The sequence below is a fragment of the Lepidochelys kempii genome, chromosome 25, assembly GCF_965140265.1.
Source record: "Lepidochelys kempii isolate rLepKem1 chromosome 25, rLepKem1.hap2, whole genome shotgun sequence".
In the NCBI taxonomy this organism is placed as follows: Eukaryota; Metazoa; Chordata; order Testudines; family Cheloniidae; genus Lepidochelys; species Lepidochelys kempii.
Window position 1 is genome coordinate 2,219,896 of NC_133280.1, and position 17,937 is coordinate 2,237,832.

Consider the following 17,937-nt stretch of genomic DNA (forward strand, 5'->3'; position numbering starts at 1 on the left):
TGGTGTCCCCTGAATAGATGTGTGGGCACAATTGGCAACGGGCTTTGTTGCAAGGATAAGTTAAGGATAAGGTGGGATAAGGATAAGGTGAAAGCTGGAGGTCTTTTCCATGGGTCCAGAAAAGAAGCCCTTGAGGAATTCCACCATGATTTCAACAATTTCCATCCCACCACCAACCTCAGCCTGGTCCAGTCCGCACAAGAGATCCACTTCCTGGACACTACAGTGCTAATAAACAATGGTCACATAAACACCACGCTATACCGGAAACCTACTGACCGCTATTCCTACCTGCATGCCTCCAGCTTTCACCCTGACCACACCACACGATCCATCGTCTACAGCCAAGCTCTGCGATACAACCGCATTTCCTCCAACCCCTCAGACAGAGACAAACACCTACAAGATCTCTGTCAAGCTTTCTTACAACTACAATACCCACCTGCGGAAGTAAAGAAACAGATTGATAGAGCCAGAAGAGTTCCCAGAAGTTACCTACTACAGGACAGGCCTAACAAAGAAAATAACAGAACGCCACTAGCCGTCACCTTCAGCACCCAACTAAAACCTCTCCAACGCATTATTAAGGATCTACAACCTATCCTAAAGGATGACCCAACACTCTCACAAATCTTGGGAGACAGGCCAGTCCTTGCCTACAGACAGCCCCGCAACCTGAAGCAAATACTCACCAACAACCACATACCACACAACAGAACCACTAACCCAGGAACTTATCCTTGCAACAAAGCCCGTTGCCAATTGTGCCCACACATCTATTCAGGGGACACCATCACAGGGCCTAATAACATCAGCCACACTATCAGAGGCTCGTTCACCTGCACATCCACCAATGTGATCTATGCCATCATGTGCCAGCAATGCCCCTCTGCCATTTACATTGGTCAAACTGGACAGTCTCTACGTAAAAGAATAAATGGACACAAATCAGATGTCAAGAATTATAACATTCATAAACCAGTCGGAGAACACTTCAATCTCTCTGGTCACGCAATCACAGACATGAAGGTCGCTATCTTAAAACAAAAAAACTTCAAATCCAGACTCCAGCGAGAAACTGCTGAATTGGAATTCATTTGCAAATTGGATACTATTAATTTAGGCTTAAATAGAGACTGGGAGTGGCTAAGTCATTATGCAAGGTAGCCTATTTCCCCTTGTTTTTTCCTACCCCCCCCCCCCAGATGTTCTGGTTTAACTTGGATTTAAACTTGGAGAGTGGTCAGTTTGGATGAGCTATTACCAGCAGGAGAGTGAGTTTGTGTGTGTGGTTTTTGGGAGGGGGGTGAGGGGGTGAGAGAACCTGGATTTGTGCAGGAAATGGCCCAACTTGATTATCATGCACATTGTGTAAAGAGTTGTCACTTTGGATGGGCTATCACCAGCAGGAGAGTGAATTTGTGTGGGGGGGTGGAGGGTGAGAAAACCTGGATTTGTGCTGGAAATGGCCCAACCTGATGATCACTTTAGATAAGCTATTACCAGCAGGACAGTGGGGTGGGAGGAGGTATTGTTTCATGGTCTCTGTGTATATATAAAGTCTGCTGCAGTTTCCACGGTATGCATCTGAGGAAGTGAGCTGTAGCTCACGAAAGCTCATGCTCAAATAAATTGGTTAGTCTCTAAGGTGCCACAAGTACTCTTTTTCTTATTGTTTATACCATTAGCCAACTATTGTAAAGTGCTTTGGATAAGAGCGCTTTATAGAAACACTTAAAAAAAAACATTGGGGTGTTCGGTTTGGCCAGGAGTTAGGATGTGGAAGGAGGCTCAGGGTTGGGGTGTGGGGTCTGGGAGGGAGTCAGGGGGCAGGAGCAGGCTGGAGGTTGGGTTCGGGGTCTGGCCAGGAGTTAGAGTGTGGGAGGGGCTCAGGGCTGGGACAGAGGGTTGGGGTGCAGAGCGCTTATCTGGGGCAACTTCTGTTTGGTGCTCAGGGCGGGGCTGGGGATGGGGGAGTGCAGGAGTCAGGGCAGGGGTGTGGGGCGGCTGGGTGAGTGCGGGGGTGCAGGAGTCAGGTAAGTCAGGGGGCTGAGGGTGCGTGAAGGGGCTGCAGGAGTCAGGGCTGGGGCTGTCGGGGGTGCAGGAGTGAGGGCAGGGGGTTAGGGGGGTGGGCCAGGTATGTGGGGTCACCCCAGCCCCCTGCCCTGAACAGGGGGGGGTGTATAGGGGGCGGGGCGGGGAGAGAGCTCGGGGCTGGGACAGTGCCAGTCACGGCCGCTGGGTTACCTTACCGGGCTGGCTGATGCGTCCCTGCCCCGCCACTGCTCCTGATCGCGGCCAGAGGGAGCTGTGGCGACAGCCGCGTTTGAGAGCTGAGACCCCCTGGCCTGCGGCTCCCTTCCCCTGGCTTTTCTCCAGGGGCCGCCGGCAGCAGGGCACGCCAGAGACTGCACCCGCGCCGCCCGGCAGCCAGAGGAGCAGGGCAGCAGGCCGGGGGTGGACGGACGCCCCACCAGGGGAGCGCACCCCCAGCCGGCCCCCCCGGTGCCTGCCCCCCCCGGTGCCTGCAGCAGGAGCCCCAGGAGCCCCGCTTACCATCTAGGAGAGCGCACCGCAGGGCGCGTGTCTAGCACGGCTCTTAAATGGCTCCCTCCCTTCTCTCCCCCACAGCTTCTGCCCCCGCAGAGGTCCCCCCGCAGGGCGTGCTGGACGGTGCTGGGCTGCTCGACCCTGGAGCCCCATGCCAGGCACTGTGTGTTTCATTGTAAATCCTCCTTCGCTGCCTGGCTGCCAACAAGTGAAGTCTAAAGAGAGCCAGATCTGACCCCACAGAATGCTGCAAAGCTGGCAACCCAGCTCCCAAGGTGATGGCCGTGGGATCGGGGCCGTCGGTACAGAGTGCTTGCCAGGAATCTGTGTGATCAACACCAGCCAGATACAAACTTCCCCACTGGGAATGCACCTTAGAACCAGCAAGGGGATTATGGTAGACTCTGCCATCTGCTTTAGGGGGACAAGTAAGTATTGTTTCCATTTTGCAGATGGGAAAATTGAGGCACAGTGGGGCAGGGGAATGACTTGTCTAGTGTTAGAGGCGCTGTCACTGGCTAAGCTGGGACAGAACTGAGGAGAAGCTGTGCTTAGACTGCTGACCACTCCACTGGGCCCCGTCTTCCCCTCACAGCAGGGCCCGATGCACTCACCTCACTCTCCACTGGCAAGACACTATTGCACTCAGAATACTTTGTGTCACTATGGCCCCTTCTGTAGGGAAAATCTGAAGGCACCTTCCGGAAGGAGGGCAGCACGCATAACCCCTGTCTGGCAGTGTCCTGTGGCCAGGCAGGAGCAGAGATGGGAATAGAACCCAGAACTCCTGACTCCCAGTTCTGAGATGTCATAAGAACGGCCATGATGGGCCAGACCAATGGGCCAGCTAACCCCGTACGCGGGCTCTCACAGCAGCCAGTGCCAGCTGCTTCTGGGGGAGTGAACGGAACAGGCAATTTCAAGTGATCCATCCCGTCATCCAGCCAGAGGCTATGGACACCCAGAACAAGGGGTTGCGTCCCTGACCAACGTGGCTAATAGCCATTGACGGACTTATCTCCAGGAGCTTTCTAATTCTTTTTTAAACCGAGTTACATCTTTGGCCTTCACAACATCCCCTGGCGACAAGTTCTACAGGTTGACTGTGCACTGAGTAACCCAGCACCTTCCCAGATGTGTCTTAAATCTGCTGCCCGTTCATTTCATTGGGGGGCCCCTGGTTCTTGTGGGATGGGCAGGGGTAAATAACTCTTCTTTCTGCCCCTCGCCATTCTGTCACACTCTCCAGTCAGCAGGAGAGAGGGCGCCGCAGTGCACTGGGCTGAGGCCACTGGCCTTTCACCACTGTAGGCCACAGTTAAATCCTGCCTTAGAGAGTACAGCAGTGCCATGAGTCCAGTGCTCTTGAGTCTCATATTTCCTCCACAGCAGCTTTCCCTCTTTTAAAGGCAAGACAGCTTTGTGGCTAAGGTACTAAGTAGGATTTAGTCAAATCTGGGGTCAAATCCTGGCTCTGCCACAAATGCCCTCTTTGACCTTGGGAAAGTCACTTACCCCCTGATTTCTCATCTATGCAATGGCGATAATTATCTATTTAGACTGTAACTTCAGGGGGGCTGGGGCTGTCTCTTAATAAGCAAATATGTGATGTCTAACAATGCCACATTGATCTTGGCTGGGGCATCTGAATGCTGCGGAAATATAAATAATACTTTGGGGTACTAATTTGGAGGCTGAGTCTCTATTGCAGTTTCCCTCGGTCCCTTTCCAAAGCTCTCCTAGTCATTTCAGTGGAGCTAAACACTATGGACCAATTTCTAGCTCGTCATCTGTTGGCAGCACACAGACGCACCATCGGGGGCACTTGGCAGTGCCAGCAGGGAAGGCTGGAGCATCACCTGGTCTGCTGCTGTGCAAAGTTACCGTAATGACCAAGAGAGCAGCAGAGAAAGGCAATAATTGCCCTGATTTAATCCCGGCAGGCCAGATGAGGCTGATTAAAGGAGATAGTCTGGGGCCAGTCAGAGCAGCCTAGAAACAGAGAAAAGCAGCTGGGGAGGTTGAGTGGGGGCAGAGTTTAAACACTGGAAGCTTCAGGCACCTGGACTTGAAAGCAGGGACACAGCTGGAGTTTGCTGGTCTTGTTCTTGTGCCTTGGAGGGTTCTGGTAGGTGGCCTCTCCCGGCTTTTCGGGGCAAACAACACCAGAGCCTCTCTCACAAGAGAGAGAAAAACTCCTGGGATTTTTGCTTGGATGCAAGCCAGATTCATGGCCGATCGGGCCAGTGGAGAGCAGGTCAGGCAGAGCTGTGACTGAAGCTGCTGTAACCAGCTGCCCTTGCTGGGCCCATGTCCCAGGCAGCTGGATGCACCATTTGTCTGAACACTCACACACCCATACTATGGTTTTGGTAGGTCATTTCTTTTTAAATGGGATCATCCAGGCTCAGCGTGAGGCACAAGATGAGCTAAGATCCTGCTGCCCAAAGAAGAGGAAATCGCTACTGGGCAAGAGGCGTCACCCTGCCACAGAACTACAATATGGAGAAAATGAGTCAGGACTTGACGCCAGCTGTTTCTCTGAACCCGGGCAGTGGGGGGAAGTCAGCGTGGGTGGTGCTGGCACCCTCCTTCTGCTTCGTCTGAGGTCAGCCTGACCCCACAGTTCCTCTCAGCCTGGAAAATCTAGATGTGACCATTGTGATCCCATGACCTCTTGTATAACACAGACCAGAGAATGGCCGCTGGTGCGTCCAGTATCCAGCCCATATCTTGTAGTTGAGCTGGACTGTATCTTTTAGAAAAACACATCCAGTTTTGATTTTAAGACTCCACCACATACCCTGGCAAGTTGTTCCAATGGTTAATCAGCCTCACTGTTAAAAGTTTGCACCTTATTTCTAACCTGAATTTGTCTAGCTTCATCTTCCAGCCACTGTATCTGCCTACAGAAATATCCTGTTTGTAAACCCAGAGTAACTCCCTTGACTTTCATGGAGTTATTCCTGATTTATTCTACCATAAGCGGGGCTGGATTAAGGTACTAGGTCAGCACCTATGGCTCCAGCTCCAGGAGTCATGTGATTAAATCACAATGTCAGCTTTAAACAAGTAAGTTTCTAGCCCTCAGAGCAGTGAAGAAAAGATTTAAAAGGTTTACACTCAGGCCATGATGTAGGGATGTCTGCTGAGAGCCTGAGACCATCACTCCAAGAGGGAGGAACTGCCTCTTGCATTTCAATGGGCTGTTAACTCCAGCACCCCCTGGCTCTGGAGAGCACTGCCAACCCCACCCTGGCAGTGGACCATCTGCAGCAGCAGGACAGGAGTGCAATACTCCCAGCCCCCCACCAAAGCAGAGAAATATCCACAATCATGACATTTTAAAAAATAATATATTGGAAGTTCTTGCCCTTCACCTTCTGGTTTCTGAGCCTTTTACTTGCACTCACTTCATGGTTTCAAGCTTTTCTCCACAGCCATAAGAGCTAGGAACTTACTTTTTTTGAAAAAAGAAAGCTGAGATTCCCATATATTCACATGACTCCAGCATCTGGGGCTTTAAGAATAACACCAACTATTGTGAGACTTGAGTTAGCCATGGGTGCCAGGAACACTGGGTTTGTGCCCTGCTTATCTCTGTCTGCCCTGTAAAGAAGGGCTGAAAGCTTTTCAAGTTAGAAATTCACAGCCATTTTTTTTCAAGAAGACCCGATGGATGACTAGAGAACTGACAGACTCCAAAGAAGCAAAATGGCCTGACGGACTGAGGGGGAAAGTGATTTTTGTTCACCCTTTTTGTTTCTGTTAGCGCTGATTGAACTCGAATGCCTGAGATTCAGTGCTTCCCACGACCATTCTAATGATGGACTGAGAATGTGCTCCATTTCCTCCTGGAGTTCTCCAAAGAGACCTCCAGCACAGACCTCCAGACAGTTCTGATATTGCTAAACTCTCTCTCTCTCTGTCTCTTTTGGATCTGCTATATAAAGAAGCAAAAAGGGCAGGGTGGGGAACACAATCCTAATGTCGTCTCCCTTTGCGGGTCACCTATGAAAAGCCCCTGGGCGTGTACAAACCCAAACCAGCACTGCACATCTGGAAGGGGGGGCAGCAGCTGCATCAGCAATTCTGTGCAGGACACAGCAATGAGGCCCTGCTTTCCCCCACTGGATTAATACACTGGCACCTTAAGGTGACAAACCCACCCTTTCTCGGTTCCAGGAGGCCAGGCTATGAGACTCCTGCAGCGACCCTCCCCGCATCTGAGCTGCATGGGGGTAGGGAATAAAAATAGCAGCATTTCATCAGCTGAGCAAGCTGGAGGTCTTTTTTAGTTTGTTTAAAGACATGTTCCTGCAGAAGAGGTGATAGCAGCCCATCCTCTTCCTCTTCTGGGGGGTGAGTCACAGTGGTTTCTGGGCATCACAAGGGGCAGAACAGAGTGGGTTTTCTTTGTAATCTCAAGTATTGGAATCTTTATTGCACCAGACCCTACTAGCACTTCCTTGCTGCCTGCTATAAAATGAGAAGCAACAGGAAGAGATAACTGCAGATGTTTCAAGGCTAAAAATAAGCACCAGGTGGCGATTTGTTCATTTCCGAGACAACATTTGACCAAGAAACAGTGTGGTTGTCTTTGGTGCTACCGTCCGTTCCTTAGTAATTTTAGTGCCTTTAAGTTCCTGTGAAAAGCGCCAGGTGGGTGGAGGTGGAGAGGGAATCCCTGTTCCTCCCCAGAACCAGGACAGCATGAACAACAGCAGGGCCAGCTTCTCCCTGCTCCACCAATCTACCCGAGCCTGGGAGAGGGACCAGCCGCAGTGGGAAAGCAGCGCCTTGTGTTCAACCACATGAACTAAAAAGAACAGGAGGACTTGTGGCACCTTAGAGACTAACCAATTTATTTGAGCATAAGCTTTCGTGAGCTACAGCGCTCAAATAAATTGGTTAGTCTCTAAGGTGCCACAAGTCCTCCTTTTCTTTTTGCGAATACAGACTAACACGGCTGTTACTCTGAAACCTCACATTAACTAACAAGACCTGAGACACATGGGTCACACTCGTGCCAGGACAAAAGTGCATCTTTAACCCATGTGAGCTCTTGGGTGCTAAAGTACGAGTGAAGACTAGGCAGCTGTAATTGAAACACGCTAGCTGGTCAAGGTAAATCTGAGACAGGAGCCCAGGTTTTATCTTGATCAGCTCACACAACCTGAAACCATCATCTGCCTTGTTCTTACTAGCATTTTAACAAGTGTTAAAATACACCATTTTCCCGAGTCCAGAGCAGGCCTGTAACTGTAACTGACCAGCAGCCGCAGAGCCAACTATGCAGGGCTTAATTTGTAAGGAAAGAGGTGCCAGGTGTCAAGCAATTTTTTTATATTCATAACTGACGTGGCAAGCCCTGGCACAAATTAACCACTGCAGCTATGACAGTGCCAGTCGACACTGAGCCAAGTCCTGTTTTACACCCCATTAATGAACACCTGCTCCTGCATGAAGCAATCCCTAGACTGGATGAGCCCCAGAAACAGAAGGGCGGGGAGCAGAGACAGAAAGCTCTCCGTTGGCTCTTCTGCGGAGGCTGCTAATAGCAGTGCCATGGGCAGGGGAGGATTTGGGGATGTGGCCCCTTGGGATAGCTCCAAACTTGTGTCACCTCTGCCACTGAGCCAGCAGGTGGCTGCTAATAGCCTCTGGCTGGGGCAGCGAGAGGGAGAGGGGAAAAGCTCAGTAACCCACCATTCTCAGTGGATCAACCTTCCCTCCTTCCCTCCGGCAGCATCTGCCGTAAGGTCGGAGAACTGCAGCCTGGTGGGCTAATGGGAAGGAGAGGAAATGGAAGGTTGCTTGGTACGTAGCAGAGAGCTTCACTTGAGACAGGGTCTCTGAGATCTTCATGGACAACTGTGCTTGCCAAATGCCACGGCTTCATTGGAGCCCCCGTGGCTCTCTGGCCTATAAGCCTCCCGCTGCTCCAATAGGAGCGGAGCCTGCCAAGCTGGAAACACCCATCAGCACTGCTGCAAAGAGGAGCAGGCAGCTGAGGTAACAGTCAGTGGCTGTTCCCAAAGCATCCCCGGACCCAGTCAAAGGCAGGGCAGCAGAGACCAATCCATCCAGTGCAGGGAGGCAAAGAGTGAACAAAGCACAGCCATTTGCACCCACAGCAGAGCTTAGCACATATGCCAGAGGCGCCAGCTCTGTGCGTGCTCGGGGCCGAAGCGCCCAGAGAAAAAAACTAGTGGGTGCTCGGCACCCGCCAGCCACCCGCCGATCAGCTGTTTGGTGGGCAGGAGGTTCGGGGGGGGAGCGGGGGCAGGTAGAGCCCAGGCGAGGGCAGAGCCCTGGGGGAAGGGGCAGAGTGGGGGTGGAGCACCCACCTGGACACAAGAAAGTTGGAGTCTGTGACATATGCCACTTCAGGACTGCTCCCCAATCACTCACCCCACCTCTGCCTGGCTTCCTTGTGGGTTTTCCCATCCACACTATGCCCCCCCTCCCAAGCCATATGCTCCCTAGGAGGGAAGGATGGTTGTGTGATTAAAGCACAGAGTGGGACCCAGGAGATCTGGGTTCAATGCCTGGTTCTGCTACAGACACTCTGGGTGACTTGGGCATGTCACTTATGCCCAGATCCTCACAATTTCTTTCCTCTGAAGCATCTGGCACCAGCCATTAGCAGAAGACAGGATATTGGGCTAGATGGACCATTGATCTGACCCAATATGGCCGTTCTTATGTTCTTCTGATGTTCTTTCATTCACAGGCCTTCAGGAGCAAGCAAGTTCATGGGGCCGGACAAGTTGCATCCGAGAGTGCTGAAGGAATTGGCGGCTGTGATTGCAGAGCCATTGGCCATTATCTTTGAAAACTCGTGGCGAACCGGGGAAGTCCCGGATGACTGGAAAAAGGCTAATGTAGTGCCAATCTTTAAAAAAGGGAAGAAGGAGGATCCTGGGAACTACAGGCCAGTCAGCCTCACCTCAGTCCCTGGAAAAATCATGGAGCAGGTCCTCAAAGAATCAATCCTGAAGCACTTGCATGAGAGGAAAGTGATCAAGAACAGCCAGCATGGATTCACCAAGGGAAGGTCATGCCTGACTAATCTAATTGCCTTTTATGATGAGATTACTGGTTCTGTGGATGAAGGGAAAGCAGTGGATGTATTGTTTCTTGACTTTAGCAAAGCTTTTGACACGGTCTCCCACAGTATTCTTGTCAGCAAGTTAAGGAAGTATGGGCTGGATGAATGCACTACAAGGTGGGTAGAAAGCTGGCTAGATTGTCGGGCTCAACGGGTAGTGATCAATGGCTCCATATCTAGTTGGCAGCCGGTATCAAGTGGAGTGCCCCAAGGGTCGGTCCTGGGGCCGGTTTTGTTCAATATCTTCATAAATGATCTGGAGGATGGTGTGGATTGCACTCTCAGCAAATTTGCGGATGATACTAAACTGGGAGGAGTGGTAGATACGCTGGAGGGGAGGGATAGGATACAGAAAGACCTAGACAAATTGGAGGATTGGGCCAAAAGAAATCTGATGAGGTTCAATAAGGATAAGTGCAGGGTCCTGCACTTAGGACGGAAGAACCCAATGCACAGCTACAGACTAGGGACCGAATGGCTAGGCAGCAGTTCTGCGGAAAAGGACCTAGGGGTGACAGTGGACGAGAAGCTGGATATGAGTCAGCAGTGTGCCCTTGTTGCCAAGAAGGCCAATGGCATTTTGGGATGTATAAGTAGGGGCATAGCGAGCAGATCGAGGGACGTGATCGTTCCCCTCTATTCGACATTGGTGAGGCCTCATCTGGAGTACTGTGTCCAGTTTTGGGCCCCACACTTCAAGAAGGATGTGGATAAATTGGAGAGAGTCCAGCAAAGGGCAACAAAAATGATTAGGGGACTGGAACACATGAGTTATGAGGAGAGGCTGAGGGAGCTGGGATTGTTTAGCCTGCAGAAGAGAAGAATGAGGGGGGATTTGATAGCTGCTTTCAACTACCTGAAAGGGGGTTCCAAAGAGGATGGCTCTAGACTGTTCTCAATGGTAGCAGATGACAGAACGAGGAGTAATGGTCTCAAGTTGCAGTGGGGAAGGTTTAGATTGGATATTAGGAAAAACTTTTTCACTAAGAGGGTGGTGAAACACTGGAATGCGTTACCTAGGGAGGTGGTAGAATCTCCTTCCTTAGAGGTTTTTAAGGTCAGGCTTGACAAAGCCCTGGCTGGGATGATTTAACTGGGAATTGGTCCTGCTTTGAGCAGTGGGTTGGACTAGATGACCTTCTGGGGTCCCTTCCAACCTTGATATTCTATGATTCTGTGATTCTAAGTCAATTGTTTTTTCCATTCACCTGCCCCACTAAAACTAAACCAGAGTCAGGGTCAAGGAAGGGAGCCAGTTACCACAGTCACAAGCAGAGGTGAAAGTAAACCGGTACTGGGGACACGGTGTACCGGTAAGAAAGGGACCGCCGGTATGCAGCTGATCGTACCTGCAGGGCCACTGAGGGGATGGGGGGCAAAAGGGGCAGCTGCCCAGGGGCCTGGCGATTTCAAAGGGCCTGGGGCTCCCAGCCGCTACCACTACCATGACAGCGGCCAGAACTCCAGGCCCTTTAAATAGCCGCCAGAGCACCAGGCGGCGCAGGCTGGGCAGCACTGAAGGGCTGGCTGCGGGAGCCCCTCCCCAGCCCCGCCCCTTCTGCCCAAGGCCCCGCCCCTTCCAGGAGCCCAGAGATGCCCCCCCCACACACCTTGCCCAGGCTCCCGGCAGCCCTGCATACTAGTAAGTCCTTTAAGTTACTTTCACCCCGGTCCCAACTGATGAATGAAGACATGGCGGGAACAAAGCCTACTGAATGAGCCACACAAACCACCCATGAGGCTCATCGCATCTATCAAACCAGTCTGTCCCATGGGACCTGCCTATTGGATCCCATTATCCCTTCCCCCTCTTCTGTTCAGATGCTTTCCTGGGGCAGGTACGCGGAGAGCTGAGTGCTGAATGTTTCTCTGCTGAACCAGAGGCAGCAGGCAGAGAAGCCAAACAGCAGCTCTTGCTACAGCATTTAGAAAGTGCTGAAGCGTTGCACATGGGGAGCTGACAAGGATGCTTTGTACTGGCTTCTAGATACCACAGGAGAGGAGCTTTGTCTTAGGGATCAGTCCTGCACTGGCAGGGGGTAGAGTAGCTGGCCTTACAGGTCTCCTCCATTCCCTACTTTGAACGCTCCATGACATAGGTAGAACAGATGCTGAGCAGCGGCTGTTTTCTCCATATCAGAGCTCCTTGTGGAGCACACGTTTGCCTACCCTGCTGGAGAAAGCTGGCTGCTGATCAGCCCTGGGAATCCAAAGTACTGAAGAACAAACTGGATGGCAAGTTTCCCCACCCAACCCAGCCAATGCATCTTGTGAGCTGGGCTTGATGCAGCCACTGCTAGGCTGAGAGAAGGGTTCACTGCCAAACTGTGGTAGTTTGATGATGCAAATGCCTGGTCTATCAAGCTCATTCACAGAAGTCAGTGCCCAGCTTATTGGGAGGGTTAAAGTTGGTCATTTTGTTTCCCTGCCTTTCCTGAGCAGTGGGAAAGGCCTGACAGTAAGTGTGGTTCTTTGAGATGTTTTGTTCACGTGGATCCCCCAGCTGGGACTCGTGCATCCCAGAAGTAGAATCCACATGGACAAATGTTTGAAGGAGAACCATCCAGATTACAACCCTGTCAGATGCTCCTCACAACCTTCAGTCACTCCCAGTCTGACCTAGGGGTAATGGGGAAATCCTTCACCAGCTCCTGAGCTGGTCCAGCCCACTTTAACCGGGTTTGATTGCTGTAGCCTGTGGAATTGAAAGTCTCTGACATACTCCATGAGATTGGGCCAAGCCTCATGGTCCCACCCTCCCTTCCCACTGTCACAAGTGCTTTGGAAACCTGCCTCGGATCCAGAAGTCAGGCTGGTTTGTACTGCCTCAAGCATCACCCCAAGGAGCAGCTCCTTCTGCAGAGCTAAAGGAACCCGGGGGTCGCAGGCCCAGCGGCCGCAGAGCTGGCATCTGAGCAGCTCTGCATCAAATATCCAACCGGCCACATGCCCCGACCGCCTGCCCCTCACTTACACCTACCAGCCCGGGGACCTGCTGTGTATCCCCCTGAGCGCAGCCCCTTGAATGCTGCAGGCCCGTTTGTCTTCGGCTGCCCCCCTGCAGGGGAGAAGGGAAACACCTCACCCAGCCGCAGCGGTTGCTTCAGCCAGAGCTTTGTACTCACCTCCCTGCAGCCCCCATGCGAAGCCCCACGTTGCCCCCAGCCACGCCCAGGCTCGAGCCCCAGGACTCTGGAGACTGGGTCCCAGTTCAAACGGCGGAGCGGGGCGAAGCGTCCGGCGAGAGCTCGCCTCCGCTTTAGTTCCTCGTTTCGCTTCTGGGCTGGGCGGCGGAGGCCGAGCCCCCGAGGTCCTCGTGCCGGCTCGCCTGCGGCCAGTTCGAGCCCGAGGGGAGTCTCTCCCCGGCGGCGCTTCACCCTGGGCTGCCTTGACCCCTTGCAGCACAAGTCCAGTCCCGCGGGCGGCGGGCGGGTCCGGGACCACGCAGCCCTTCGGGCGCCCGGGGCGAGCTTGCGATCGGCTGGTGGAAGGAGAGTGAGTCACAAACTGCCCGGCCTCTGTGCTCCGCGGGTGACAGGGCGAGAATTAGTGCGAGGCAGGGGAGATTTCCAACGGTTCGGAAGGAAGCGTGGCCAGACCACGGGATTCTTGGGTTCCAGCCCCAGGCCCAGCGCTGGGTGACCCCTTCCAGCCCCAGCCCCAGCCCCAGCGCTGGGTGACCCCTTCCAGCCCCAGCCCCAGCCCCAGCCCCAGCGCTGGGTGACCCCTTCCAGCCCCAGCCCCAGCCCCAGCCCTGGGTGACCCCTTCCAGCCCCAGCCCCAGCGCTGGGTGACCCCTTCCAGCCCCAGCCCCAGCCCCAGCCCCAGCGCTGGGTGACCCCTTCCAGCCCCAGCCCCAGTGCTGGGTGACCCCTTCCAGCCCCAGCCCCAGGCCCAGCGCTGGGTGACCCCTTCCAGCCCCAGCCCCAGCCCCAGCCCCAGCCCCAGCGCTGGGTGACCCCTTCCAGCCCCAGCCCCAGGCCCAGCGCTGGGTGACCCCTTCCAGCCCCAGCCCCAGGCCCAGCGCTGGGTGACCCCTTCCAGCCCCAGCCCCAGCCCCAGCGCTGGGTGACCCCTTCCAGCCCCAGCCCCAGCCCCAGCGCTGGGTGACCCCTTCCAGCCCCAGCCCCAGCGCTGGGTGACCCCTTCCAGCCCCAGCCCCAGCGCTGGGTGACCCCTTCCAGCCCCGGGTGACCCCTTCCAGCCCCAGCCCCAGCGCTGGGTGACCCCTTCCAGCCCCAGCCCCAGCCCCAGCGCTGGGTGACCCCTTCCAGCCCCAGCCCCAGCCCCAGCGCTGGGTGACCCCTTCCAGCCCCAGCCCCAGCCCCAGCGCTGGGTGACCCCTTCCAGCCCCAGCCCCAGGCCCAGCGCTGGGTGACCCCTTCCAGCCCCAGCCCCAGGCCCAGCGCTGGGTGACCCCTTCCAGCCCCAGCCCCAGCCCCAGTGCTGGGTGACCCCTTCCAGCCCCAGCCCCAGCCCCAGTGCTGGGTGACCCCTTCCAGCCCCAGCCCCAGTGCTGGGTGACCCCTTCCAGCCCCAGCCCCAGCCCCAGGCCCAGCGCTGGGTGACCCCTTCCAGCCCCAGCCCCAGGCCCAGCGCTGGGTGACCCCTTCCAGCCCCAGCCCCAGGCCCAGCGCTGGGTGACCCCTTCCATTCTTTGTGTCTCAATGTCACCATCTGTAAATGGGGTGAAATAGTGACCTACCTCTTAGGCACACCACCAGGCACAATTAAAGACTGCGAAGTGCAGACAGACCCTTAGATGAAGCCAGCTGTGGAAGGGCAATGCATTATCCATAACCCTACAGCACTTGCAACCCCCTCTGGGCCAGGTCCCGAACTCTCCTCCCCTTTCTGTTGTCACTGGACCGTTGATGCTCCCGTTCAATGCCTGGAGCAGACCCTGTGGATTGGCAGAACTCCACGGAAGTCAGCAGAGCTGCACCAACCCTCACCAGCTGCGCCGCTAGCCCCTGCTGCTTCCCTGTCATAGAGCAGCGAGCCGTGAGATGGCAAAATCCCGCAGAAAGACAGACCCTTGCATGGGCTGCAATGAAATGAACATTCCCCACTCTGGCTCGAGACGTGCTCCTGTGAAAATAACTGGAAATAGATTTTAAAGTAACTTACGGACCAAATGCAACGTAAAGAGGCGCTTGCGTTTGGTTTGACATACGACATTCATGCTACCACTGCGTGAGAAAGCGTAGGGCAGGTTTTTAGCAGCCTTTTCATTACAAGACAGTTGCAGTGAAGAAAAGGGGTAAGGAAGCAGTTTCCCAGATCTCAGAAGAAGCAAAACACTCCAGTTAATAGGCCAATGCCACATACATCCAAACCCTCGGATTTAGTTAGGGCTTGGACACCACCATGCCAATGCTCTTCAGACCCCTGCCACCCCACTCTCGTTCATCACGGGATTCATTACTCGGGAGCTTTAATGACTTTAGCACTTATCTGTGGTTGCAACAGCATCAGGAAATTGCAATTGAGCTCAGGGCTCCACTGCACCGGGCATTGTGTTAAGGCAGCAAGAGATAGTCCTTGCTCTGAGTAGACAAAAGGTGGGGGAGAAAGGCAGAGCTATTATCCTCCTTTCACGGGTGGGAAACTGAGGCAGAGAAAGACTAAGCAACTTGCCCAATGCTGCCCAGAAAGTCAGTCGAGGTGCTGGGAATGGAACCCAGAGCTCCTGTCCAGCATCTGAACCAGGAGCTTTGCCTGGTATGCCCTCATCAGTAGGTGAACAGCTGCTTCAAAATCTGTGCAGGAGGGGATTTATGAGAAAGGTGACCAAGGTCATGGAGAAGAGAACCAGAGCATTCCCCAGTGCGTATTTTGTGGGAGTGAATTTTTAAAAATTCTCCAAGCCTCACAGAATGGAGAAAGCTTGAAAATGTTAACATGCCCAAGCCAGTCTGTACATGCAGTTATGGCCCAAAGGAGCCAATGAAAAGGACGTATCAGAGAAAGAGTTGTGCAGCCCTACTCTGTGACCTTACCTATCTCCCACTACAGCCAGTGAAAAGCCTCCCATTGGCTTCAATGAGATTTTGGCTCCTGAGTGACTAAATTACATTTGTAAATGAAATTTAATCTCCTAAATCAGTGAGGGTGAGCACTGCAATGTCTAACTATCTTTAAAAAGCTGGCCCTAAGGATTTATTTGCACACAAAAATTAATCTGGAATAAGGTAGGCTGTGAATTTAAAGTGGATTAGCTATGCCTGATTAACTCCATATGTGGTCACACTTATTCTGGAATAAGTGTGCCTTATTCTGAATTATTTTAATCCACTTTCAAAGGTGATAAGCAATTTAAACAGACACTAAAGATAGATACTTACAGAGTCAACATGAGGCCACAAGGAGTGGATGTCTGTATTAATCACTCTGCAATGCACTGATGAAGGTGTGGTTCAATGGGAGAAGTGGGAACAGTTATGTCTACACTACAAAGTTAAATTGACCTTCATCCACTGCTGCAATTAAACCTTGTGTCAGCAGAGCATGTCCACAGTAGGTGTTCTTGCATCAACAGAGAGACCAGTGAACTGTGGGTAGCAATCCCAATGTGCAACTCATGGCCATCTGCCACTGGGTGTTCTGGGAAGGATTTGCAATGCCTCCTATGGGCAGGCTGAGCATCCCATGATGCAGTTTTCTCTGTCCCATCATTCCATGGGCTTCCTAGTACATTTCGTGCTGCTCTTCAAGGGACCCTGTAAACTGTGCACCTGCCATCTCTATCAGAAAGCATGGATCTGCCTGCTCTCCAGTCCTCTGATTAGCGCTCTGAACACAATATGCAGTATTTCATGAGTTGGGAATCTGACGATGACCCAGTGGTGTCTGCCCTGCTGTGTGCCATGGACAGAAACAATTCAAGGTTGATTTTTGCATTCACAGAGCAACTGCACCAGGACTATTGGTTCTGGGTGCGAGAAACTAGCATTGAGTGATGACAGGTTTCAGAGTAGCAGCCGTGTTAGTCTGTATTCGCAAAAAGAAAAGGAGGACTTGTGGCACCTTAGAGACTAACCAATTACCAGCAGGAGAGTGGGGTGGGGGGAGAGAAAACCTTTTGAAGTGATAATCGAGGTGGGCCATTTCCAGCACATTTCCAGGAGTTAACAAGAACGTCTGGGGGGGGGGGGGGGAGGAATAAACAAGGGGAAATAGTTTCACTTAGTATAATGACTCAACCACTCCCAGTCTCTATTCAAGCCTAAGTTAATTGTATCCAATTTGCAAATTAATTCCAATTCAGCAGTCTCTCGTTGGTGTCTGTTTTCAAAGTTTTTTTGTTGAAGGATACTCACTTTGAGATCAGAAATCGAGTGACCAGAGAGATTGAAGTGTTCTCCGACTGGTTTATGAATGTTATAATTCTTGACGTCTGATTTGTGTCCATTTATTCTTTTACGTAGAGACTGTCCAGTTTGGCCAATGTAAATGGCAGAGGACATTGCTGGCACCTGGTGGCATGTATCACATTGGTAGATGTGCAGGTGAATGAGCCTCTGATAGTGTGGCTGATGTTATTAGGACCTGTGATGGTGTCCCCTGAATAGATATATGGGCACAGTTGGCAACGGGCTTTGTTGCAAGGATAAGTTCCTGGGTTAGTGGTTCTGTTGTGTGGTGTGTGGTTGCTGGTGAGTATTTGCTTCAGGTTGGGGGGCTGTCTGTAGGCAAGGACTGGCCTGTCTCCCAAGATTTGTAAGAGTGTTGGGTCATCCTTCAGGATAGGTTGTAGATCCTTAATAATGCGTTGGAGGGGTTTTAGTTGGGGGCTGAAGGTGACGGTTAGTGGCATTCTGTTATTTTCTTTGTTGGGTCTGTCCTGTAGTAGGTGACTTCTGGGAACTCTTCTGGCTCTGTCAATCTGTTTCTTCACTTCAGTAGGTGGGTATTGTAGTTGTAAAAATGCTTCATAGAGAACTTGTAGGTGTTTGTCTCTGTCTGAGGGGTTGGAGCAAATGCGGTTGTATCGCAGAGCTTGGCCGTAGACGATGGATCGTGTGGCGTGGTCAGGGTGAAAGCTGGAGGCATGCAGGTAGGAATAGCGGTCAGTAGGTTTCCGGTATTGAGTGGTGGGATCACATCGTGATGCAGGTCTGGGATGATGAGCAGTGACTGCAGAACTTTCGGATCTGCAAAGCCACCTTCCTGGAACTGTGTGTGGCGCTTGCCCCGCCCTCTGGTGCAAGGACACTAAAATAAGAGCTGCCCTAGTTGTGGAGAAGCGAGTGGTGATCACTGGGTAGAAG

General features: G+C 52.7%; 1 protein-coding gene across 9 annotated transcripts in view; it reads right to left on the bottom strand.

Moving 5' to 3' along the window:
• The window catches only part of MATK (megakaryocyte-associated tyrosine kinase), a 36,528-nt gene extending 21,930 nt beyond the window's left edge, over window positions 1-14,598 (bottom strand). For 5 of the 9 annotated variants that reach the window (XM_073324020.1, XM_073324015.1, XM_073324019.1 and 2 more), the window contains exons 1-2: window positions 14,370-14,597; window positions 12,790-13,145 (exon numbers count right to left, since the gene is read on the bottom strand). The gene's annotated coding sequence lies outside the window, so the exon portion shown is untranslated. Of the gene's footprint in view, window positions 1-12,789; window positions 13,188-14,369 lie in introns of those variants that run through there. The other 4 variants (XM_073324018.1, XM_073324016.1, XM_073324014.1 and 1 more) reach the window with 3 other exon arrangements.
• Window positions 14,599-17,937: the final 3,339 nt, after the last annotated feature.